Source organism: Carcharhinus amblyrhynchos, chromosome 15 (assembly GCF_965287045.1).
Source record: "Carcharhinus amblyrhynchos chromosome 15, sCarAmb.v2.hapA, whole genome shotgun sequence".
Lineage (NCBI taxonomy): Eukaryota > Metazoa > Chordata > Chondrichthyes > Carcharhiniformes > Carcharhinidae > Carcharhinus > Carcharhinus amblyrhynchos.
Window position 1 is genome coordinate 49057424 of NC_137338.1, and position 27171 is coordinate 49084594.

A 27171-nucleotide genomic window follows, 5' to 3' on the forward strand; every position below is an offset into this window, starting at 1 on the left:
TAAGATTAAGAGATGTGAAGAGTTTTAAGCTTCTGTTATTGATACTTTAATCATCTATCTGTTGACACTTTTATGGGGCTGTTAGGAAAAGGAGATTTGTGAATGAGTGTTTTTTTTTCAAGTATTTCCACCCAAGCTGTTGCTACTATGGGAAGCAATGGTTCTGTACATTGTGTATACTGGTTAAATGGGTATGCATGGGTCAAGACTTAGCAAGGAAGGTATGTAGCGCCATGGAGGGTGGGTGGGTTGCATGATTTGGGATGAATTGGCATCGAGGACATGGAGGTGGCATGGGAAGTGAATAGTTGATAAGGGATGCAGTGTAGGGGCAGTAATGTTGGCAATCTCATGTGTCCAATTGTACGTGTTGCCCAGTTAGTCAAGCCAGATTCAGGTGTATATAAAGGCATATAACTCCTGGATCAAACAATTATTGCCTAACTGTAACTGTTGGGTTTCTCAAGGCTTGGGAAACTTGGCTGTATATAGTTAACTTCAAAAGTTGATTAACAATGAGACTCATGGACTCATTATAATATCTAAAGTGCCAACCTTCCTCCTTGAAGTGCGTTGCTCACTGCCCATTGCCCCATCTGTGTTTAAACTGGAAGTGGGTAGATGAGAAGTGAGTTGGTGTTGACATTCTAATTTTTAATAATGTACCTTTCCAACTGACCTGCAACTCAGACATATTTTGTGGTTAAAATTCCTCCTCCCCTAACCACCATTATCTAATTTAAAGTAAACTAAGCAATTGTTCTCTGTTAAAGTAACAGCCAAAGAAATTGCATTTGACAGTGCTCAGGCTTTGCTTGCTAATATTTGCACACTGCTTTAGCCATCAGATTTTCTACTGGGAGTAGAGTCACATGTAGGAAGGATAATCCAATTGTCATCCTAGCACATGATATCTGGGAGGGACAAAATATAAGCAAATATTAAGTATTATCTATCTATGTCCTTAGCTTTGAAAACAAAACAATATTTTTTTCTTAATTTTCTTCCAATTACAAGATCAGAGCATGAATATAATTTTTTGCACCAATCATTATAATAGGGCAGTAGCATAATCAAATTGATACTGATTTTTTCATTGTTATTGGTTTTTAATGTAGCTTATTGATTTTTTTCTAGTTTGCATGTGTGGAAAAATTGTGCCAAATTACTCTTTCTCTGCATGGCATTGCACCCTGTCAACGCTTATTGATGAATTCTGTTTAAAGAGCAAGATGAGTAAGGGGTCTAAGTACATCTGTTTCTCACATTCAAAAGCCATCAATCAACCTGCTTGATTGTGATAGTATGTTTAATTAATTGAAGTAATGATCTATTTGCTCCTAGGAGAATATCAAAAAGCTATTGGGACTTTCTACCAAATTTACTTTTGCAAAATTTTGTTGCTAATACCTCTGTTACATGTAGATTCCCATTTTGCCTTGCCTATATTTGTCTATTCAAGACAATGAGATTTTAACAGGATCAGTAATAAAGGAAAGGAATTCTGTCACAAACTTGCCTGGCTGTCATTGAATATTTTCAGCGCATTTGGTTTGAATTCAAGCAGGAATTTCCTTAATAAAGGACACATTTGACAATTTTGAATTTCAGGGAACAACAGTATACCTTTTATATACTTTGTTTTTTCACTCACAAATAACTATTTTATTTTCATTTGAAGGTCTTTTCATCACTGTAAGCACAAGTCCTTTTGTCCTCTGGTGTCTGAAACAGTTCTTCAGTAAGTAAAACGGTCTTCCTGGGACAATGCTTTGTCAAAGTGGCCGAGAAAAGGAAACTTATACTAGTTGGACTCCCTGAGTGACCTGTAGCACACCATCACCTACGTGGAAAGCCTTTCTACTACATATTATATATTTTTTGATAAATATCCCTCATATTCCCTCTTAAAGACTTCTGTATTTATTCAAAAATGCAGTCATTCTGTGAAGATGCTGTCCAGTTTCATTGCACATTGTTTACAAAACAATGCAGTGTTGGTGGGATTTTCCAGCTGTGCTAGCCCCAAGGCCAGAAAACCCTGCCTTGAGTTCAATGGACCTTTCCATGATCTGCGTCCCACCACTACCATTCCCATGGCTGGCAGGATGGTAAAATTCCACCCATTAAGATTCTCTATCTGAACATTTTCCGATTTTTTGATCAGGCAGTAAAAAGCAACCATATATTTCGGAAGAAACAAGTCTTAGAGAATTTGCAGATCAGAAATATTTCAAAGCCTAAAACCTCCTCACTTCATTTGATCGGGTGATATGAGTCACTGGCTGTGCAATAGCAGGGTAAAGCAAGGAGATCAACAGCGCCAGCACAATTCTGACTGTTTGCTGGATGTGTGCAAATGAGGCCAGTAAGCTGCTCAGCAGGCAAATAGTGAGTAGAGTTGGAAGGTCAGGAGAACAGTTTTACAGGTGCACAAGCTTTGGAATTGATTTCCACATGAATTTCCATGCTAGAAAATAAACTGCATCGTTCCAGTGCCTCTGAGAAAGCAGAAAGGAAAAGCATCTTATTTAAAAAATCTTGCTTTTAGATAGCATCTTTCAAGTACTCAGGATGTCTCAAAGCTTTTGATGCCGAGGCAGTTTTGAAGCAGTTTGGAAACATTTTCTGAATTCTGTATGTTAGTATGTAGCTCACAACGACTTACCCTTCTCATATCTTCAGCCACAGATGGTCACTAATTAAGTAATTTCTGGCATAATATTACAATATGCAAAATCATAACAGGGGATTTTTTCATCTTTCTGCACATGTAGCTACAACATTGTTTCTCTCTTGTAATGTTCTCTTTCCTGATCACATTTAGTCCTGGTAAGCTGCAGTCCCAAAAACATTGTTCAACCTCCACGAACAAATTCATAGAATAGAATCTTTGAATCTCTACAGTGCAGAAAGAGGCCATTCAGCCCATTGAGCCTGCACCAACAACAATGCCACCCAGGCCCTATCCCTGTAACCCCGTGTATTTACCCTTGCTAATCTTCCTGACACTAAGGGGCAATTTAGCATGGTCAATCCACCTAACCTGCACGTCATTGAACTGTGGGAGGAAACCGGAGCAGCTGGAGTAAACCCATGTAGTCATGGGGAGAATGTGCAAACTTCACACAGAGAGTGACCTGAGGCTGGGATTGAACCTGGGTCCCTGACATTGTGGGGAAGCAGTGCTAACCACTGAGTCACCGTGCCACCCAGCATTCAGCCAGTTCAATTGAATATTCTTTGTATATAAAGACAAGGAATTCTGATGTGCTGTTTAGGGAAGGGAATGCACATCAAATTCTCCTCTCAATTTACACAAACATCTACTGCTATTACTTTGGGATGTACCAATGAACAGCTAGATGTCAAATTTGAAATTCTTCAACCAGTTGGCAGTCTCTTCATCAGCTTGGTATAGGACAGTAAGGCTGCTGTTGAAACACAAGTTGGGGCACGTGTTGATTATGTTCAGCATAGCTTGCATTTTGCCACAGTTACGCAGCTGCTATGGTGTCCTCAATGAAAGAGGTTGTTGCAGTGGAGTCCAACTCCAGTGTGAAACCTCTTCAACTTGACCCATTTGCCACGCAGGAGATCAAAGCCTTGGATTTCCAACGTGCAGTCATCACCAGGTACTGATTATGAGCAGTGTTGTAGGTATTGTTCTGCATATCCTTCCACAGTTCCACAGCAGAATTGCCTAGCTCGGGCAGGTTGGTCCAGATTGGTCACCTTAAGATGAGATGTTTGCTGGATGGCTGGATGTTGTCTTCTACCAGTGGCAGGTCCACATTTTTGTGCACTCTTTCCAGCAATTGTGCTGTTCTAGCTTCACGGTGGATTTGTGGTGGCATAATGTTACACAGCATAGGTAGCCTATTTTAGTTTGTTGACTGGATTGTTCCTGGTCTCATTCAGCTGGATACCTACCAGTTTGCAGTGCACATAGTTCTCCCATATTGACAGAATCTGAGATATCAAAATGGAAATACTGACACAATTTCTTCTCCCTAGCCCAGCAATGCTCATATTAGTTAACTCAGCACAGTGTGCTGATCACTGGGCCCTTGTGTTCTACATTACTGAAGTTTGTGATTACTTTACCAAGAGTTATCAAGAGCACTGTTGTACCCACCAATTTCATTAGTCAACTACAATCCAAACTGTCTAACTCTGGCAAGAATTTATATGTTTTTAAGTTAGCTGAACTGTCTCAGTCCTGCTCACATTGGATTGTTAATTAATTTGGTCATCTTTCCTACTCCCAGTCCAATTATGACAAGAACAATTGCAATGTTGAGAGCTTTCATTACATTCTATCATGTATTGCTGTAGCAGATTAAAATTTGCATTCTTATTTTTCAAGATTTACTAGGATGCTACAGGGACTTGAAGACTTGAGTTATAAAGAGAGGCTGGATAAACTGGGACTTTTTTCCCTGGAGTGAAGGAGACTTAGGTGTGATTTTATAGAGATCTATAAAATAATGAGGGACATAGATCAGCTAGATAGTCAACATCTTTTCCCAAAGGTACGGGAATCTAAAACAAGAGGGCATAGGTTTAAGGTGAGAGGGGAGAGATACAAAAGGGTACAGAGGGGAAATTATTTCATGCAGAGGGTGGTGAGTGTCTGGGACAAGCTGCCAGAGGTAGTAGTAGAGGCAGGTACAATTTTGCCTTTTAAAAAGCATTCAAACAGTTACATGGGTAAGATGGGTATAGAGGGATATTGGCCAAATGTGGGCAATTAGGACTAGTTTAGTGGTTAAACAAAAGGGGCAGAATGACCAAGTTGGGGCGAAGAGCATGTTTCTGTGCTGTAAGCCTCTATGACTCTATAAAACCCTTTATGCCTTGTCCTCCCTGTATCTGTAATCTCCTCCAGTCACAAACCCTCTGAGAATCTGCTGTCCTCCAATTTTGGCCTCTTAAGCATCCCTGAATTTAATCAATCCAGCATTGGTGTTTGCATTCAGTTGACCAGGACCTAAGGTCTGCAATTCCCTCTCTAAATCTCTCTGTCTTATTGCCTCTCTTTCTGCCTTTAAGATGCTTTTTAAAAACTACCTCAACCAGACATTTGGCCATCTGCTCTGAAATCTCCTTAAATGGCTCAGTGTCAGTCTTTTCTTCATAACAGACTTGTGACCTTAGGGCAGTTTACTGTGTTAACGTGATGGTGATGGTGTTGAGTCCCTTTTGTCCATTCATGTCACTGGAGTATTACAGGTCTGAACCTTTTACTGCAGAGCTGATGCCTCGCTCTAGGCTTGCATTACTTCCCTTGTATCTATTATCTCTGTTTCCTTCCTGTACATGAACACTAAACATTACTCATTGCTCATCACATTCTGCTTTGCACGCTTACAGGCATACAAAATGTCTTGTCAACTTCTAATTCCTGGGTGAAATAGGATGTCCTCATCTGACATGACGACTAAGCCATACAGCCTTGATCAAATACCTCCAGTTCATGAGATTTTTTCTTTTATCATTTTAGTCCACAGAGCTTAATGTTGTATTGGAAATCTGTTTTGGATGCCTCAGGGTCTGCTGGAAAATATTGCTAAAGTGCGTTGAACTGTGGCATTTATTTGTCCATCATATTATTGCCAGTTTTCTGGTCCCGTATAATCTCGGTGAAAAATATGAGAAGTCTGCAGTCACAGATGTCCAACAGTCATGCATCACATTAATGATGTATACCCAAAACCAGCTATCGGATGAGATCATGGACAAGGTGATCTGACACCTGGAATAGGAAATGTTATTCTCCGGCATTAGTCAAAGTTCTAGGACACTGTTGAATAGTAAATACTCTCACCTCAATTTTACTTCAAGGTGAAAAATCTGTAGCGGGAGTGCAAAGATTGGGTGACAAGCTCCCGTGACTTCAGCCGTGTGATGAAGAATAAGAGCCTGGCACATTTCAGGGCAATATGGGATTGTACCACCCACCCAGTGATGTGACAGAGCACATGACCCACACCCAGGCTCAGCCTCGTGTTGGACAGAGCCGTGTGTACCAGGCAGCATGGAGACTGTTCCTGGCTTGAAGTCTTTACCTGTATTGTAAATAGTTAAAAAAGTTAATAAAGATTTACAGTTAGCCTACTTATGACTACAAAGACTTCTTCAGACCTACTGAACTGTAACCTACACCTGACAACATGTGAGGCTGAACAATTTATCACTTAGGCCTAATCTGAATATAATGGATGGCAGCTCATCAGATTGTGTCAAATGGGGCAATCTACCTACGTGATCTGGGGGGAGGGGGGTGGGGGGGGTGGGCGGAGGGGGAGGGGCTTGCAGGGTAACTTTAGAAGTCAGTTTAAAGCAGTGACACAACTTAAAGCAAGATTGCATTCCTTGCCCTGAAATTGTGATTGTACGAGTCTGGAAAGCCTTGTGAGAAGAGGGATGCATTGTGCCTTGTTTTTCAGAAGAGGCTTTGATGGATGAAATCAGAGCAAGCAAGGAAATGTTCCAAAAAATCTGCAAGAATGTGTCCAGAGTATCAATAAAACAGACCAGGACAGAGATGGGTAAAAGAGCCAGTGTCATTAACACCAATTCTGGGACCTGTGTTCAATATAGGTAAAACTTTAGAAGCCTTCCAAGTGTGGCAAATGTAGTCGCAGTTCCATCCATCCATCTCTCTCTGGGTGACCTGCCAATACTCGAATTACACCATCTCTCACTCCTGCCTCTCCCAGCAGTCTAGGAGAGAACTTGCCAGGGAGTGAGGTCCTCTCCCAGACCTCTAAGATAGCAAAGTGAAATCCATGAGCCACTGACATGAAGAAAAGTTGTGGCCTCACACAAATAATTGTGGTATGTATTGAAAGGCAAACCCTGAAGTTTAAATACTATGGTTGAGAGTCTGCAGGAGACCTTCTCTAACTTATGTGGAAAACTCCCACACTTTACAGTCTATCTCAAAGATTCTGCGAATGGGCCCTCCTTACAACATTGATAGACTGTTATGCAAACTCTGGGCTCTAGAATGAAGGGACAGATGTCTATCTTGGACATATCAGTGCATAGTAGTTTGCACGGAATCACTCAACTTCTGGAGTTGCTCTCCCACACATCCAAACCCAGCCCAAAGGAGTGTTCTGAGGGTGATGCACATCTGCACCATCACTGCATTAGGGAACCATTATTTGCAAGTCAGCTGGATAAGGCTGTCCTGGCAGCAGCTGAGGTGCAGGAATCTACAGCCAAACCTTTACTCCTGAGAAACATTCACAGCAAATTCAATATTCAGCATTTAGAATGTAGCAACCAGTAATACAGTTTAACATTCTCAGAACCAGATTAACACCAGCTTCATTGCCCATTTTGCATAGTAAACTGAGTGTACAGAACATTCTTAGTGAGATCCAAAAAAATCCCATGAGCTCTTATTTCTATGTCATTTACTTTAAACTGTAATGTAAATGAAGTTCACATACTCAAGCTGGTCTCAAAGACTGACTGGAGACTCCCAGACAGCGCTATTTGATTTGGGACTAGACAAGATGGCTCCCTACATAATATTTTGGTTCACAGATTATACTGACAGGAAGCATTTCACTGGTTGCAGCACCTGATCTGTTTCTTTCCTTCAATTTATGTATAATTGAATTTTTAAGTACAAGAATTGAAGCAGGAAAGGTTTGTTTAAAATATTGTGTGCAAATACAAAATGTATGGCAGGCAAAAGACCTGTTTTTCTATATCTGTGCTTTTGAATTAATTTTTGTTATTTATCACTTATTATTTATTGCTTATTCTATTTTTTGGAGAAAGTTCCACAGAGTGGAGGCGAAGGCCTAGTGGAATTATCACTAGAAAATTAATTAATCAGAACGTGCAAGCTAATATTCTGATGACCCAGTTTCAAATCCCGCCATGGCAGATGATGGAATTGGAACTCAATAAAATTATCTGGAATTAAGAATCTACTGGTGACCATGAAACCAATGTCAGAAAAACTCATCTGGTTCACTATATGTAGTGAATTTGGGCAGTAATTTGGAGAATGGCACCTGACAGAACGTAGAGCCTATGCAATGCTGGGAAAGTTGCAAGTCTTGGAGAAAATGATGCTTGATTGTGAACTTAATTGGTTTAATTATCTATAGATAGGGCAGCTGATAACCATGGCAACCCATCATGGGCAAGTTTCTCAGAACTGGGACAGCATCAGGGAGTTTCAATGGGGTTCCATAGCACCTCCCAGTACTCTCCCTTTCTCTATATGTTTGTGAATATTTAGCCCCATTGTAAACAGCCAAGTCAAATCCTTAAATTTGTTAACAGTCCTCAGGGCCAACCCTTGAGGGGGGCTAACTCTTGAGGGAGGGCTAACTTTTGGTTGAAGGACTTCAGGAAAGTCGATTTTGTTGGTTTAGCTGCTTCATTCGGACAAGTCAATTAGCGTAATCAGAAGTTCCTCAAGATCATACAAAAGAGGATCTTGGGATACAGACAGGCAATTCAACAAAATTATCAGCAATGGCCAAGGTGAACAAGGAGGTCAACTGTAACCTTAATCACCAGATAGAAGGTGGTTCCTCCCACGGTCCAAAGATGTGTGGGTTCGGTTGATTAGCCATGCTAAAATTGCCCCTTAGTGTCCTAAAATGCGTAGGTTAGAGGGATTGGCAGGTAAATGTGTGGGGATAGGGCCTGAGTGGGATTGTGGTTGGTGCAGACTTGATGGGTTGGATGGCTTCTTTCTTCACTGTGGGGTTTCTATGATTCTATGAGCCTCCTTTTCTGATTGTACAATGTGATGGCACCGAATACAGGTGAATTGTACAAAACAGAAACACTCAGGAATTACTAGTCATTGGTTCTCTTGGAGGATCCTTATCTTTCAGACTTTCCGGAGTAAGAGAACTAGAGTAGGTAAAGTTCCAAGCCTCTCATGCTAAAACTAGTCTAAGCTAGATCTTAAAACCTGTCCCCCCCACCACACCCCTGTTTTAAATGAATGGCAACAAGAAACAGGGTAACAGAACCAATATTATGGGTTTTACACACTTATCCAAAGTTAATATTACCTCCACAGAAAGAGGAATGTGTGAAACAAATTCTCCACAGAAGCAGATCTGTTCTCACCTGGGCCCCGTGATTCAATATGTGCCAACTCTTGCAAAGGTTAGTGAAAGGGAACTTTCTGTCTTGTCCCAGCATACTGGTTGTGCTGGCAGTCTGCCATTTTCGGTCAACATGACAGAAAAAATGACTAATATGATCATGTTGGCTCCATGAGACACCATATAACACCACCCACTTTGCAAGATGCCAATTTTTTGTGTTTTTTTGGATGTGTACATGTCTGTGTGTGACTGAGTTAGAAGTGGGGAAGGGGGGCAGGTTTTAAGATCTAGCTTAGACTAATTTTAGCAAAAGAGGCTCGGAACTTTACCTACTCTAGTTCTCTTAACCCCGAAAGTCTGAAAGACGAGGATCCTCCGAGAGAACCAATAACTTGTAATTCCTGAATGTTTCTGTTTTGTACAATTCACCTGTATTCGGTGCCATCACATCGTACAATCAGAAAAGGAGGATCACCACAGTGAAGAAAGAAGCCATCCGGCCCATCGACTCTGCACTGACCACAATCCCACCCACGTCCTACCCCCATATCCCCAAACATTTACCCACCAATCCATCTAACCTACGCATTTTAGGACACAAAGGGGCAATTTTAGTATGGCTAATCAACCCAACCTGCACATCTTTGGACTGTGGGAGAAAACCAGAGCACCTGGGGGAAAGCCACACAGACATGAGGAGAATGTGCAAACTCCACATAGACAATGACCCAAGCCGGGAATTGAACCAGGTCCCTGAGCTACGAAGCAGCAGTGCTAACCACTGTGCCACTGTGCTGTCTACGTGTTCTTTAAGACTTTGCAATAAGATAGGTTATAGCTAATGAGCTACTCATTTTACATCTCTCCCAATTTTTAATTCCATATTGCCCATTTCACACTATTACACACAGTCAAAATTAACCTCAAGTTCTCCTGACATTTAGTAAGTTGAAGGAACAGATGCACAAAAGCAGAAATGTGCAAACCAGAGATAAGCTACAAACCACTATTAGTGTAATGAGGTAGCAATGCAGCGCGTAGAGTTGTGATACATTGCTTTTATATTGGGAAACCCTTTGAAAATGTGAATGTTTTAAGATTTACAATTGTAATTTAAGGTTTTAATGAATGTGCATATTGAACACTGAATGAGCTATAAGGTTGCCTGAAGATTTGACATGGACAAGTAGTAAAGTGTGACATGTTGCCTGGCATAATTTTGTGGCATGTATTTGGGCAATTTGCCTGTTAACTTAAACCAGTCGATAGGCATACATTAGTCGCTTATTCAAGTTATACCATATTCTTATGCAAATCATAGAACCATAGAATTCCTACAGTGCAGCAGAAAGCCATTCAGTCCATCAAGTCTGCAATTTAAAGCTACAGTATTTCTTTCCATTGCACTGCTTGCCTTTTTTTAAAAATAAATCTTCAGACCAGCAGCAAATCTTTTTTAAAGAATCTGCAGAGACTTTTCTCTTTTTTCACCATGCTCTGCATTTTTTCCTTTGTTTTGTCTATCTTTTTGCTTTTTTACTATAGCTGTCTTCCAGCTTCTGCAAACTACTCAGACTATGTGCCTGCCACCCATTCCATAATGTAAGCACAGCGTCCTTTTTGTATCTTTGCTCTGTGTCTCGTGAACTGTCCACTTACTTTGCGTAAGTGAGCCTTACTATTTTCTATAGTGTTGCTCACCTTACCTGTAATCTGAGCAGCTTTTTGCTCTACATCTCATAGGGGTCTTACAATTTTGTAGTTGTGCTCACCCATCTGTGATGTGAGCAGGTTTCTTCACTGTGTCACTTGGGGGTCTCACAGTGGGCTTCCACTCGCACTGATGGATCCTCCATATCTAAGTTTATAGTGAAACTCCTTTAATGTTTTTCCTTCAGCGCACATTTCTCTAGTTAGGCTTCAGCTGCTTTCAGTGTTTCATGTTGTGGGATATTGTTGTGGGTCCACCATTTAAAATGCCACCTTTCATACACCACTGATGCGATATCTTTTGGAAGCTGCAACTGCTGTCAAACATGCCATAATAAAGTATTGGCTATGGTGACGCAACAATGAGGAGCTTGAGTATATTTCAATATGAACTATTTATTGTTAGCCTTTAGTTATTTACAGATCCCAGATATTGTCTTGTGTGGTGTTGTTTGCCAGGTATGCTTTCAGAGTATACTCTGAATCTAATACCATGTGACTCTACATACCATACCATGGATGCTGCTATTCTGCAGTCCCACGTTAATGCTTGTTCTGCCGAGCACCTTCACATTACAATGTCATGCAGGCAGATAATCCAACACCTCCTCCCAGGGCTGAAAATTTACCCTTGTATGATTTGTGATTCGGGTATGTGAAGCCATTAATTTCTTTCATTGCTAGCAAATAAACATTTGTTATCCACTGGATCCAAATAATAATACAAGTCTTACTGCAACACCTCAGATGCAAAATAAAAACAAATTACTGCGGATGTTGGAATCTGCAACCAAAAGAGAAAATGCTGGAAAATCTCAGCAGGTCTTGCAGGATCTGTAAGGAGAGAAAAGAGCTAACGTTTCCAGTCCAGATGACTCTTTGTCAAAGTGAGAAGACCCTCCTATGCAAAATCACCTTCTTCCAGCGTGTCAATAGTTTGGAGGTCCTTATCTCTTCCAGTCTTTCCTACCTCATCATATATTTTTTTTTAGTTCTAAGCTTGATGTTGCCTAACCATTTGTTCTAGCTTTATTTATTCTTCTTTCCCACTGTTAGAACTTTTAATGGACCACGACCCTTCCCCTGGGTTTCTAAGCAAGAAAAGATCCTCAGAGTTCTTAAAACATTAAATGAATCATTACTTCAGTGATAATGAAATAATCAATAATATCAGCAAGATTCCTGTGGGAAACTTATCAGCATGTTGTAAAGGACATGTTATTTATTACACAATACACAAATGGGGATAATAAAAAAAATAACATTACAAAGATCTATTAGTGAATTCATCTCACAGTGTGCAGTGAAACAGAGTGCACTGATCCTCAGAAAAACATTGCAAAGACAGATATATTTGATTACTTCTTGAAATATGTATTGAAATAATTTATTTGAAGTAAGCAGAATCTTTTCTATTTTAAATCAAAATCAAGAAAGCAGAGGAACCATGAGCATCTCAGCTCCAGAATCCCACAGAATTCCACTGTTTCTTAAAAAGGTGCTTATTTCTTCATGGATGCTCACTCAGAGATTTCACTCAAAGAGAAGATGCTTAACAATTTAGATGAGGTTACAATCTCCGCATTTCTGAAATCTAGTAGGAACTATGCAGTGAAGAAAGCTGCTAACGCATCCATCAGGAAAAGGATATAAAAGTCTAAGGCCATGTATCAAGAACATCTTCTGCCTTGCTGCCATCAGACTTTTGAATGCACCTATTTTATATGAAGTTGATCTTTCTCAACACCCTAGCTATGACTGAAGCACTATATCTTGCATTCGCTCCTTTCCTATGAACGATATGCTTTATATGTACAGCGCAAGAAACAATACTTTTCACCGTATGCTAATAAATAAGGCAATACTAAATCAAGTCAAAATCAAAACAAAATCAAACCTCCATGTACTCTTCTTAATTTAGAGCTTTAGAATTTGATCAGGATATTAGCAGGTTAACATTGTGGGATGTGGAGGGCTGTGGCTTTGGGGGTGTTTCGTTAAGAAACAACGGGCTCAAACATTCCTCCATTTCTAAATTTATTGAAAATTAGAAAAGCGGTAAAAGTGTTGGAATTCATAGAAAAAGCATTGATCCACTTGATTAATGCTTCCAACAATTCATGCTCTTCAAAGTAATAGGTGAACCTTAATAAATAGACAGAAGAGCTGCCTTATGCTTCTTAAGAACTTGTTAGAGATTAGTCAAGCAGAATTCATTCAAAATTATGCGCCATTGGAGGCTCATTGAAAAGTTAATATTTTACATCAAAGAGGCACTCTACAAATTTGTGCTACCATCCAGGAAAAAAATGATCTCAGGTTATTTGACAGACTTGTTTGTTTATCTATGAATATATAATAGAATGATATCAATTCTGATGAAAACATGCGGTTACATCATGTCGTAGGGTGGATTTGGTAAATTGTCTATCAGGTCAAAAATAATGCAAATCAAGCCAGTGAATGGGAAGATTTTGCATTTGTCATGACCTCCATATTTCCAAAAGCACTTCAGAGCCAATGAATAATTTTTGAAATGCAGTTGTCATGTAGGCAAATGCAATGATTATTTTGTACATAGGAAGGCCCTGAAAACAGGAAATAAGATGATGTTCTTATAAATGGTTGTGTTTATTTGTGTCACAACATGAGGGGAAGCACTTCCTGCACATGCTCTGTTGTGGTCTGAATGTCAGTACTAGATCATCAGTCAGCAGCATTAAAACAACCAAATTGGTTTGACTCAGACTAACAATGAAGGTCAGAGTATCAAAAATGTTTTAGCTAGTTCAAAACTACGTACAGCTGGCAGGAATTATGTTTGTAAGAGCTTTCTGGAGACCCAGGAATGTTAAAAAGCGTAGGGTGGGATTTTCAGGTCCCGCTCCCTGGCAAGGTTTTCTGTCCTGCCAAAGTCAATGGACTTTTGGTTGTCTGTCTGCATCTGTCAAGTAGCCCACCATAGGGCAGGATTTTCTTGCCCCACCTGCCATGGGAATCATCCACTCCTGCTAAAGTCAATGGACTTATAGCTGGCCCACTGCACACCCCCATGCTGTTTCCACCACAATGGGGTCACAAAACCCCAGCCATTGACTTTATATGCTCCTGATATAAAAAACATATCCATTGTCCCAACATTCATCACACTTTGGGATAATGAATTCCACAGATTCACCAGCCTTTTGAGAGAAGCAGCTTCTCCTCATCTCTGTTTTAAAGTTGCTACCCCTTACCCTATAACTATATCCTTTTGTTCTAGGTTGTCCTGCAAGAGGAGGCATTTGTCCTACGTCTACTTTGTCAATAGCTTGTACCATCTTCTGTACCTCAATTAGATGTCCTCTCGTTCTTCTAATACCTAGAGAGTTTAGGCCTAAACTACTCAATCTCTCGTTATAAGACAAACCCCTCATCTCTGGAATCAATCTAGTGAGCCTCCTCTGAATTGACTCAAATGCCATTGCATCCTGTCTCAAATAAGGGGACCCAAAACAGTGCACAGTACTCCAGGTGTGGCCTCACCAATGCCTTGTATAGTTGAAGGTCTTACTTTTATATTCTATTCATTTGGCTATAAGTATAACCAATCGATCCATTGTCTCCAATGTCACTTCCTTTAATATCCTAGGATGTAGGCCATCAAACCCTGGGGACTTGTTTGCCATCAATTCCTATAGTTTGTTGAGTACTATTTCCTTATTGATAATGATTGTTCTAAGTCCCTCGCTTTCCATTACCTCTGTATTACTTGTTACGATTAGTATGCTACTGGCGGTATCCTCACCTTGAAAACTGAAACAGATTATTAGTTTAGCATCACCGCCATTTCTGAGTTTCCGCACTATTAAGTTTGCAGTCTCATCCACCAAGGGATCAACATTCAGTTTAGCTACTTTCTTCCCAATTATGTATTTATAGAAATGTTTGCTATCCTTTTACATATTTTGTGCTAGTTTTCTTTCATAATTTGCCTTTGCTCCTTTTGTTACATTTTTATTAACCCTTTGTTGGTCTCTAAAATTTTCCTAATCCTTTAGCTTGGCACTGGCCTTTGCAATGTGGCCTTAGTTTTTGTCTTTACAATGTCCTTAATCTTTGCTTAGCCATCGATGTTTTGTTCCCCTTTTACAATCTTTCTTTCTCTCTAAAATTTATTTTAGTTGGGAGGAATTGAATATCTTCTTGAACAACTGCGACTGTTCATCATCTGTCCTACCTTTTCGCCTTCCTGCCCAGTTCCCTCAGTCTAAGTCTGTCCTCATACCTACATAATCACTTTTATTTAGCTCCAGAATGCACCTTTATTTAGCTCCAGTTTCTTGCCCTCAAACTGAATTTTGAATTCTATCATACTATGATCACTCTTCCCTAGAGAATCTTTAATTACGAGATCATTAATTAATCCCTGCTCATTGGACAATACCAAATCAAGAATATCCTGATCTTGGTTGGTTCCACAGCATATTGCTCCACAAAACAATCTCTATTGCATTCAATGAACTCTCCCTCAAGGCTACCCTTGCTAATTTGATTAATCCTGTATATATGCATATTAAAATCACCCATGATTATTGCCATACCTTCACCTGGCCATTGCTCCACCATTCTACACCAAGCCTGCCTGACTGACTTCCTTCCTTGGTCATCCTCACACAACTTGTCTTGTCACCAACACCATCACTAGTATAGGCTGACTTCTAAAGGCACTTTCTGAGTGGGCAACGCAATGGCAGTTCACAGATAATCAGACATCTACCTTGCCGGGAGAATGCCTCTTACATGCAGCTGTTGATGTGAACATTCTAATTTCTTGCTGGTGGGGAACTTAATTTACAGGGAGGTGGGGTTTTAATCTGACAGGCTGGTCTTTTAATGACCATGCAAGACAGGCTAATGAATGCAAAAGGGCTTCCTGACATTGTCCACTTGGAAGCTCGATCCACTTAATTCCTGGGAATGTAATTGCGAATGTTCATCCCGCCTCATGCCAAATTAAATTGCACTGTTTGCCTTCCTCTCTTACAAAACACAATCATTTTCAAGAAATCACAGGCTGTCAATCAGTTTAGATTCCTTCAGCATTGCGGTCAGGATCAATAGGGTACTTGAGATCGATTCAAGCATGAAGGGAAATGAACGTAATCATAGGTGCTTGGAGCAGAACTCCATTGAGCTATCAATGACAACCTTTTCTAAGGCAGTGCACTTAAATTTGTTAAAGTGTAAAGGACTCCACTGGAATGGAAAGACTTTCAAAGAATTCAGCTTGTTGGAAAGCCTGAGAAACTTCTAATCAAAGTTGTGTGCATACATTGGGAGTGACTGCATAGCTGGGCAGACTGGAAGCCACCCCCCCCCCCTCACCTGCCCCACCCCCAGTCACAGCCCCCAGGTGGAATTGACATCTCCTCTCTGTCAGAGAACTTCAAAAGAGGTCAGCTCACACCTGTGGTTTCAGATAGGGAGAGAGAGAAATCTCTGCTGCAGAATGGTGTGCTGCAATGATTTAAAATCCTGCTAGGTGGTTGGGGGGGTGGGTGGCGGAGGTGGGGGGGGGGAGATTAAAGTGACTTGGCCACTTCAGAATTTTCACAGTAATGGGCAAGAATGCAGATACTGATCACATGTCTGCCTGAAATCACCATGCCATCCAGCCATGGCACCCGCATCCCTACAGAGAGTGGCAAGGTCAACACCTTGTTCCAATAATGAGACCAGCCAACCTCCAGGATCCCTGAGTTACCCTTCCCCTGCAGCCGGGCAGCAGCAGAGGGGCAAATGGCCGCTGGATCTTGCTCCTCAAACCCCTCAGACACCTACCCGGTGTGTCTGTTGCCAGGGTGCCAGCGGACAATACTCTGTGGGCACTGCCAATGTAAGTGGCCTGAAGGGGGACTGAGTACTGGGTCTGAGGGGTAAGGGGGTCTGCATGGAGGATCAGAGGATGAAGAGGAGATGAGTGGACAATCTGGAAGGCAGGGAGCCTTAGTGGGCAACTAAGTGGGGGGAGGTTTTCTGAGTGAGGGGAGTCTGAGGGGGAGGGGAGCTGCATTTGTGATCTGAGGGAGAAGGGGAGCCGAAGAGAATGCTGAGTGATGGAGGATTGGGTCGGGTGACCCTCATGCCTGCATGGTGTCTGTGGGAGGTGGGGGGGAGGAGGACAGTTGCCCATTCTTTGATGAGGGGCTGGTGGGGGTCCCATTGTCAATGTGGGAGACGTCATTTCCACCTTTTGTAGGGGTGGCCTGTCTCCAAGCGTGGAGGCCATTGACCCATTTAAAAATGGCGGCCTAGTGTCAGAACAGTGGATCTGGCCAGCGGGTGGCACAAAGTGGTCTTGATATTAGCATCTTTCAAGTGGGTGAATCCCAGCAGGAAAACAGGAGAATCGGATCCTAAGACTCTACCCAGTGCTGCTCCTGTGAAATAGGTGTTTAGTTAATGCTATTCCCTTGCTCTTTCCCCATAGCCTTGGAAACGTTCCCCCTTCTCCTGTTTAGACAATTCCCTTTGACTGAATCTGCTTCTATCACTCTTCCAGATCACGGAACTCAGTGTGGTTAAAAAGAAGCATTTCCTCGTGCTGTTTCTGGTTCTTCTGCCAATCACCTCAGTTCTGTGTATTCAGTTTACTGACATTTCAGAATTAAAGATTCAGGAGATCGTGGATGATTAGAGGATGAGAGGAGGTTTCAGAGATAGGGAGGGTGAGGTGACTCGCAAATTAGGAAGAGAAGTTTTAAATTGAGGTATTGCAAGGAGGTAGACATGCAGGTTGGGAATATGGGTGAACAGGATTTAGCGCAGGTTACGATCTGAGCAATTGTGTTTTGGGTGAGTTTGAGTGTATGCAGGACAAAAAGTTCAATTCCAGAGACATGAGAAGCGTAGACGATGCTTTCAGCAGCTGAATAGCTGAGGGGGCAGAATCAAGTGATGTGACAGAGGTGGAAGTACACAAACTTGATGATGAAGCTTGTATGTATTTGGAGCCTCCTACCAAGATCAGTTATAATTATAAATTATCCTGTTAAGCCTCAGATACTTGCCAGAAGCCAATAGTTTGGGAATGCAGTTTGTTGTGGAGACTGAAGGAAATAGGCTGAGTCTTTGCAATATTTTAATGAAGGAAACTTCTGGTCATCCAGTACTGGATGTCAGACAAAGTAGCATGACAACCAGAGACAACAGAAGATTTGAGAGATGTTGTGTGTGGTAGAATCAGATATCATCAGCATAGATGTAGAACGCAATATGTTTTCATTTGATGTCATAGGTGAGAAACAGGAGGGAGCCAAAGTGGATGCTGGAGAACTCCAACAGTAACAGTGTGGGGCAGGAAGGGAAGTCGTTGCAAGTAATTTTGGCTATAATGGAACCAGAGAAGAGAAGTCCCACCCACCTGGACACCAGAAGAGAGGTTTTGGAACAACAAGGTTTGGTTGACCATGTGAAAGGCTGCAGACAGATGAATAAAGGCTAAGTTTACAATTGTCACAGAAATATAAGGTGTCTCTTACGACTCAGTCCCCACCAAAACATGCTGGGAGACTGCTAGAGTTTAAATAGCATACTTCCCAGTCTCAGCAGGCCCTAATGACTCAAGGAAAATATTGCCATGGGTTAAAATATTGCCATGGGTCTTTTTCTGCATGGAGGTCGGTCACCAGTGGAGTGCCCCAGGGATCTGTTCTAGGACCCTTGCTGTTTGTCATTTTCATAAATGACCTGGACGAGGAAGTGGAGGGATGGGTTAGTAAGTTCGCCGACAACATGAAGGTTGGTGGTGTTGTGGATAGTCTGGAGGGATGTCAGAAGCTGCAGCGTGACAAAGATAGGATGCAAGACTTGGGGGAGAAGTGGCAGATGGACTTCAACGCGGATAAATGTGTAGTGGTCTATTTTGGCAGGTCCAATGGGATGAAGGAGTAGAATATCAAGGGTAGGAGTCTTAGCAGTGTAGAGGAGCAGAAGGACCTTGGGGTCCAGGTCCATAGGACTCTTAAATCAGCCTTGCAGGTGGAGGACGTGGTCAAGAAGGCGTATGGTGTACTGGCCTTCATTAATCAAGGGATTGAGTTTAGGAGTTGGGAGGTAATGCTGCAACTTTATAGGACCCTTGTCAGACCCCACTTGGAGTACTGTGCGCAGTTCTGGTCGCCTCACTACATGAAGGATGTGGAAGCTATTGAGAGGGTGCAGAGGAGATTTACAAGGATTTTGCCTAGATTGGGAGGCATGCCTTATGAAGATAGGTTGAGGGAGCTAGGTCTCTTCTCCCTGGAGAGACGAAGGCTGAGAGGCGACCTGATAGGGGTTTATAAAATGTTGAGAGGTATAGATGAGGTGGATTACAAAGAACAAAGAACAAAGAACAACCCAGCACGGGAAACAGGCCCTTCGGCCTAACGAGCCCGCGCTGCCGCATCACCCTACACCTACCCTGCCCTGTGTGTATGTGAATGGAACCCCTAATGTGGCCAGATTCAGGGGAGAATAGTGTCAATTTCGTACGCCAATCAGCCTAAGAGCACATCTTTGGGGTGTGGGAGGAAATCGGAGCACCCGGAGGAAACCCACGCAACCACAGGAAAAATGCGCAAACTCCCACAGACACAGACCCAAATCCATGTATCTGCACAGCTAGCAGTGATAGTCACCGACCTGTTGTGGTGCCCGTCTGCTGGTCCAGGATTAAGCACACACACCGACACGAAGTACTAGGCCACTCCCGGAACCTCCAAGAGCAGCCCACGCACGACCCACCGTGTGCATGCCCCTCGTTTGACAACAAGGTGGACCGATACCTGTGGATTAAAAAAGACAAAACATTAACATGTAATTCTACATTTCCGGTGTCGTCCCGAGGCTCTGACCCTATTTAATACCCTCTACTATAACCCTCCATCCCTGTTTCACTCATGTGTCTATCTAAGTAAACCTTAAACAAGTCCAACGTGCCTGCCTCCACCACCCTACTCGGTAGCGCGTTCCATATCCCCACGGCCCTCTGCGTGAAAAACCTTCCTCTCGTATCCAAATTATACTTCTCTCCCCTCACCCTTAGATCGTGACCTCTCGTAATTGTCCCCAATCTAGGGAACAGCCTACCACTATTGACTCTATCTATTCCCTTCATTATTTTATACACGTCTATCAGATCCCCCCTTAATCTCCATCTTTCTAAGGAGAAGACCCCCAGTTTCTCCAACCTTTCCTCGTAACTCAGTCCTTCCATACCAGGCAACATCCTGGTAAACCTCCTCTGCACTCTCTCCAGAGTCTCCACGTCCTTCTGGTAGTAAGGTGACCAGAACTGGATGCCGTACTCCAAATGCGGCCTAACCAACGTTCTGTACAACTGAAGCATTAGACATAGAACATAGAACATAGAACACTACAGCACAAACAGGCCCTTCGGCCCACGAGTTGTGCCGATCACATCAACACCTACCAACCTACAGACCTATCTATAACCCTCAATCTCATTAAACCCCATATACTCATCCAGAAGTCTTTTAAAAGACCCCAGCGAGTTCGCCTCCACCACCACTGACGGCAGCCGATTCCATTCACTCACCACCCTCTGAGTGAAAAACTTACCCCTAGACGCCAGCTCTTTTACTCTATACCCCTTCCTATAAAGGCTAGCATTCCGTAAGCTTTCTTCACAACCTTCTCTACCTGTGTTGACACCTTCAGAGACTTGTGCACCTGCACTCCCAGGTCCCTCTGTATTTCTAAACTCTTAATTGGTCTACCTTTTATCACGTAACTCCTCCCAGCATTATTCCTTCCAAAATGCATCACCTCGCATTTGTCAGGATTAAATTCCATCAGCCATCTATCTGCCCAATGTACCAACCTATCTATATCCTGCTGTGTCACCTGACATTCCTCCTCAGTATCTGCCAATCCTGCCATCTTGGTGTCATCCGCAAACTTGCTGATCACACCACGTACGCTCTCTTCCAAGTCATTCTTGGATTCTTGGAGGCTATTTCCCTGGGCTGAAATGGTTGCTACAAGAGGACACAGGTTTAAGGTGCTGGGGAGCAAGCACAGAGGAGATGTTAGGGATAAGTTTTTCACTCAGAGGGTGGTGAGTGAGTGGAATCGGCTGCCGTCGGTGGTGGTATAGGTGAACTCGCTGGGGTCTTTTAAAAGACTTCTGGATGAGTACATGGGATTTAATGGGACTGGGAGTTATAGATAGTTCTATGGCCTGGTAGGTATGGATATGATTGGCGCAACTTGTGGGCCAAAGGGTCTGTTTGTGCTGTAGTGTTCTATGTTCTAAATAAGGCCTTGATTGAGCATTTAAGTGGCACAGTTGCCTGACTAATGGAAGGGTGTGTTGCTGAGGTTCTCACTACTTGTGATATGCCATTGCGGAGGAAAGTGGGCATTCCTCCCATTCACTCCAGCCATATTACCAGTCTTGCCACCTCTCAGCCCAGCACCATAGGGCTGGTAAAATTCATCCAAGTTTCAGGAAAAACGAGTGCAGATTTGGGAGACACCAATGTTTTCATGGACTGTGGAGTGGAAAGAGAGGTTGGAGGTGGGATAGTAATAAGCAAGGACAAGGGAACAAGGGAATAGATGTTTGAGGAGAGGGGTGCAATGGCAGTGCTATTGCTAGAATTGCTGCCTTACAGCGCCAAGGATCCAGGTTCAATTCCGGCCTTGGGTGACTGTCTGTGTGGAGTTCTCCCCGTGGCTGCGTGGATTTCCTCCAGGTGCTCCAATTTCCTCCCACAGTCCCAAGATGTGCGGGTTAGGTGGGTTGGCCATGCTAAATTATCGTTTAGTGTCAGGGGATTAGCAGGGTAAATATGTGAGGTTACCCGAATATAGCCTGGGTGAGAATGTTGTTGGTACAAGCTCGATGGGTTAAATGCCCTCCATCTGCACCAGAGGGATTTTATGATTCTATGATTCCATAGCAGATTTGATGGGAAGTGGGAGCAGTATCTGAAGATTGAAGGGCAAGAAGTATTAATTGAATGGGGGTTCAGTCATCAGTGATTTGATAGGAATTAGTGTCAGCAGCATGAGATGGGTTTCATGGGTAAAATGAGTCCAGGGAGGATATGAGGGGAGATAGGAGAGGAAGTGGAGAAAGATGTAAGTTAAGGGCTAGGACTGAGTGGAAACTCTGGAGAAATTTGTCCCGGTTGTTCACCAAAGAAGGGATGTGGCAGTGCCAGCTGTTGGATAGTCTCAATCCCAGTGATGAAGAAGTCCAGAAGCTCCTCGCAGGTGAGGTTGGAGATGACATGGGAGTGGGTGTTAAAGTGATGGTTTGTGATGGAGAACAGAAGCTGAGGGTCATCTTCACTTTCCAGGATAAGGCTGGAATTGTGAGAAGTTTTGTCAGAGGATAGCAAGGATCTCAGTTCTGATCAATGTGGAATCTGAAGATCAGTCTGCCTGCTATAGAAAATTGCAATTCACCAAAACCTCTAGAATGTGCGGTATTAGGAGCTGTATTTTTGTACTTCACTGCAAATCAGCAGCTTTTATACAGCTCTTAGAACTACAGCAGTTCAACACAAGACTGCAATGAAGTGTTGAATCAGTTCTGCAGCCAATAAATCACACATTTATTCAATGAATCACTTACATTGCTCCTACACATTGTGTGGGATGTCTTAAAAATAGCCAGCACCTTATGGTCCTATTGCTCGTTAGTAATCTTGATTACATTGCAATGTAAATGACGCACAATAACATGTTGCCCCATAAATAGTCAGTATCATATAGTCCTATCCTTTGTTATCAGGCTTGGTTTACATTTTACCATAACAGCTTTACAGAAATGAAAATGGCCATTTGCCAGAACTCTTGAATTTATTTTGTACACAGTGTTATGAATTCCAAAAATTCTGCAGGGATGTACTGCAAACCAGATAAGCCTCCTATAAAGCTAAAACGTAATAACTCGGTTATTAACAGGAGCAACTATATACAGAGGAATTCAGATGTGATGCTTACAGTCATGCCTCCAAGATTTAACTGCTGGGGCAAGCCAAGACAGGTTGGAGTGAATCCCAAACTCAGTTCCCAATTGGGCAGCCCTTTCAGAAGATTTCCCCTTAAAGGGGCCAGACAACAGATAAAGTAAGGAAATTCCTCCCACCTGCATATTAACAGAGCACTTGCGCTCCATAGAGTGTCACTGATAGAAATACTTATTTTTTGTCTAGAACTTAGCAACATTCAAGTTCTTTAATATTAAACCAACCACAATAATTTGAATTAATAAGAAAGTTATACCACTCGCCTATGAATGCTGACATAGATATGTTCTTTGAATGTTATTTATTCAACCTCTGTATTTGCAATGTTAATTTTATATGTGTCTTAATCACATCAGTTACTATAGTTTGCAATAGTAGCCATATTTGGTCTGATTTGATTTATTATTGATTTGATTTAATTAATTTGATTCATTTGATTAAATGCCATAACTCATTCCAACATCAAAGTAGAGCATGACTTCAAATTAACATGCCTCATTCAGGATTTGGGTTTGAAATTGACTGGACTTCTCAGTTTGTATAACTGCAGAACAGGTATTATATCTTCTGTTTCCTTTTAAGTCTATGCCACTAGTAGAAATGTTTATGATCTCTTTGCTCCAAAAGATGAATCAAAGATGAATCCACTTCTGCAACAAATTATTTCCACTGCTCTGAGGTGACATGTCGGTTGTGTGTGTGCATGTGTGTGTCTCTCTCTGATGTGTTGGTTATGGAATCAAGTTAATCATGAGTCTTTCCTGTTTCATCATGGTTTCTTTTAACTGTCATTATATAGTTCTTGCATTGCAGAGATTTAGTTACCAGGTTGACCCAGGTCTTCTAAGGAGCAGCAATCATTATTGGATCATCGGATCTGCTCCATTCAAACATTCCCCCCTACTCAACGTTACTCTGCATTACTGGTTGAGTCTTCTGAAGCCTGCGTTTCCAGAAATGTGGAACTCAGCATCCTTTGGAGCGCCTTATCAGTGGAGTCGAGTCACAGGAAGACAGGACAAGCCCATTTTTTATGGCATTAGCTGCCACATGGTATGTTTAATGGTTCAATTTGAATGTTAGTGAATGGTTAAATGGATGAAAGTTATTGTAAAAAGTCTGACAACACCAGGTTTAAGTCCAACCGATTTATTTGATCGTAAACTCACTAGCTTTCGGGTTAGTCCCTTCGTCAGGTGAATGACGAAGGGACCTGACGAAGGGACTAACCCCGAAAGCTAGTGAGTGTACTATCAAATAAATCGGCTGGACTTAAACCTGGTGTTGACAGACTTTTTACTGTGTTTACCCCAGTCCAACGCCGGCGTATCCACATCATGAAAGTTATTGAACAGGTAACAGGGTGAGTGGATTAATGACTGAATAGGTCGAGTGTGTAGGTGGGTCGGGTAAGTGGGTCGATTGGTGAGTTGCTAGGTGGAAGAGGTTGTAAGCAGGTACAGTTGGTGAGTTGGCTGGTGTGAAGTGGCAAAAGGGTGGGCTGGTAGGTGGGTGAAGTGGCATATGGGAGATATGGTGGGATGGTAGTTGGGTAAGGTGTCAGGTAGGTGCAGGTATGTGGATAAGGTGGCAGGTTTTATGAGTGTCACAGGTAGGCTGACATTAACACTGCAATGAAATTACTGTGAGAATCCCCTAGTTGCCACACTCCAGAGCCTGTTCAGATACACTGAGGGAGAATTTAGCATGGCCAATGCACCTAACTAGCACATTTTTCAGACTGTGGGAGAAAACCAGAGCACCCGGAGGAAATCCATGCAAACACAGGGAGAACATACAGACTCCACACAGACAATGACCAACCCAAACCGGGAATCAAACCTGGATCCCTAGCAGTGCTAACCATTGTGCCACTGTGGGGTAATCAGTTTGGCAAATAAGGGCTCAGGAGCATTTTTCAGTGGGTTGGAGGAGGGGAGGTGGAGTCAGTAGTGTTTGGATCTCAGTTCTGGACTTACCCAGATGTTAGACGAAGATTTTTGTCAAACATTTCCTGGATAACTATCCAGGTGTGTGAATTAAGATTGTCTGAAGTATTTGACTCGAGCTCATTTGCAGAGGTTGCTGTGAAGCAGGAGAAATGCCTATCAGAAGTTCAAGCTTCCTGTGCAGTCTTTACATATGTTAGCACATCAGGACTGAGATTCTTCCAAAAAAATTTGAAGTTCCCAAAGTGCAGGAAAACGTGAGTAATTCCCTCCGGTTTTTTTTAGAGTACTAAGCAGAGTGAATCTTCAACACTGTGCACTGCAAAGTGCCTCAGCAGGATTCGCTCTGGTAGGTAAGGGGTGGGGCTGATTCCTGCCTGAGAGACTGGCAGCATAGTGCTGCATGAGCTATTTCGTATGTGCTAATTTGTCAACGTGGAGATCAGCGCATGTGCAGTGGCACCCCCCATTGCTGGCCTTCCTGATTACTGGCCAGTCCGCAACCCCCCCCCATTGCTGACCTTCTGACTCCCCCCCCACTCCTTGATCGCTGGCCTCCCACCCTTCCCCGAGCCAGCCCCTTTGTCCACTGCCCCACCCCTACCCTACTGGCCAGCCTGAATCTCCCCAACCATCTCCCCAGCAGCGCCGATTCCCCAGCCCCACTCCCCACCACCCAGATGGTCAGTTCCAATTGCCTTCACTCCTTCCCTCCCCCCCAATCTTTTCACTAAGCAGCCGTGGGTCCCCCCACACTGATTGCTTCACCAATAGGTCCTGTCCCCAGTAGGCCCTGCCTCTCTGGCCCCACCTCCTTGCACTGCTCAGTGCCCCATGGTTAGTCCCAAGGTGCCCTTTTGTAGTGCCAGTTTGCTGCTTGAGCAGTGTCAGCCTAGCATCCTGACACTGCCCAAGGAGCACCCCCTTACCCCCAACCTCCCAGGGGGCTGCAGTGGCCTCTGTTCCTTCTAGCAGGGTCAGAGGCCTGTTCTATGTTAGTGGGGATCAGTCAAAAATGCCACTGGAAGGAACCACTCCTGGCAGAGGGTTAGAGACATAGTGGGCCTGTAGAATATCATTCCGGTCCTGCTAATCAAATGGAAATGTCAATTTGAATGTCATTTTCATATGTTAATCAGCTCTGTGTTGATTTCCTGTGTGGAGCTGATGACATCAAAAAATTTACCTTGGGAGATGTGCAGACGCTGTGACACCCAGAGCAAGTACGGAGAAACAGTCACTACTGATACCTTCTTGGTCCATCGCCCTACTCAAGCAGTGCTGCAGGCTGGGACAATCGGCCTTAAGAACTTTCACAGGATCTAGACACACATCTCTGATCATAAGTTTGCTACCCAATAATATGGAGACCATAACATTTGAGGGGTTAAATTATGATGACAGCTTCTGAATATCTCCCTCAGCTAAACCAAGTTCTTCCTACTTGTTAAGACAACCTCCCAGCTTTGCCATTTTCAGTTAAATTATGGTCACACCTTTGCTCCCTAAATAAGGAGAATGCAGAATGGAGCCTCATAAATGGTCAATCTTTGCGGACAACACAAAGATTGCTGGACTTGTGGATAGTGATGAACATTGTCAGAGAATACAGCAGGATATAGACAGATTGGAAAATTGGGCGGAGAAATGGCAGGTGAAATTTAATCCAGATAAATGTGAAGTGATGCATTTCAGTAGATCTAATGCAGGGGGGAGCTATACAATAAATGGCAGAAGCATCAGGAGTATAAACACACAGAGGGACCTGGGGGTGCAAGTCCACAGATCCCTAAAAGTGGCAGCACAGGTGGAGAGGGTAGTGAAGAAGGATGAGGCATAGAGTATAAAAGTTGGCATATGATGTTGCAGCTATATAGAACATTGGTTAGGCCACATTTGGAATACTACGTCCAGTCCTGGACGTGGAGGCTTTGCAGAGAGTACAGAAAATGTTTACCAGGATGTTACCTGGCATGGAGGGTCTTAGCCATGAGGAGAGATTGGGCAAACTGGGGTTGTTCTCCCTGGAAAGACAGAGGATGAGGGGTAATCTATTAGAGGTGTATAAAGTTGTGAAGGGCATAGATAGGGTGAACAGTGGGAAGCTTTTTCCCAGGTCGGAGGTGACGAACACAAGGGGTCACAAGTTCAAGGTTAAGGGAGCAATGTTCAACACAGATGTCAGGGGGATGTATTTTACACAGAGGGTGGTGGGGGCCTGGAATGCACTGCCAAGCAAGATGGTTGAGACGGACACTTTGGGATCATTTAAGACTTATCTAGATAGCCACATGAACAGACTGGGAATAGAGGGATACAAACAAATGGTCTAGTTGGGCGCATGAGTGGAGCAGGCTTGGAGGGCCGAAGGGCCTGTTCCTG

The 27171-nt window shown here is 42.8% G+C and overlaps 1 pseudogene; it reads left to right on the forward strand.

Annotated features, from left to right (window-relative positions):
* Positions 1-27171, forward strand: part of LOC145352873 (nucleolar and spindle-associated protein 1-like) — a 131226-nt pseudogene that overhangs the window by 27287 nt on the left and 76768 nt on the right.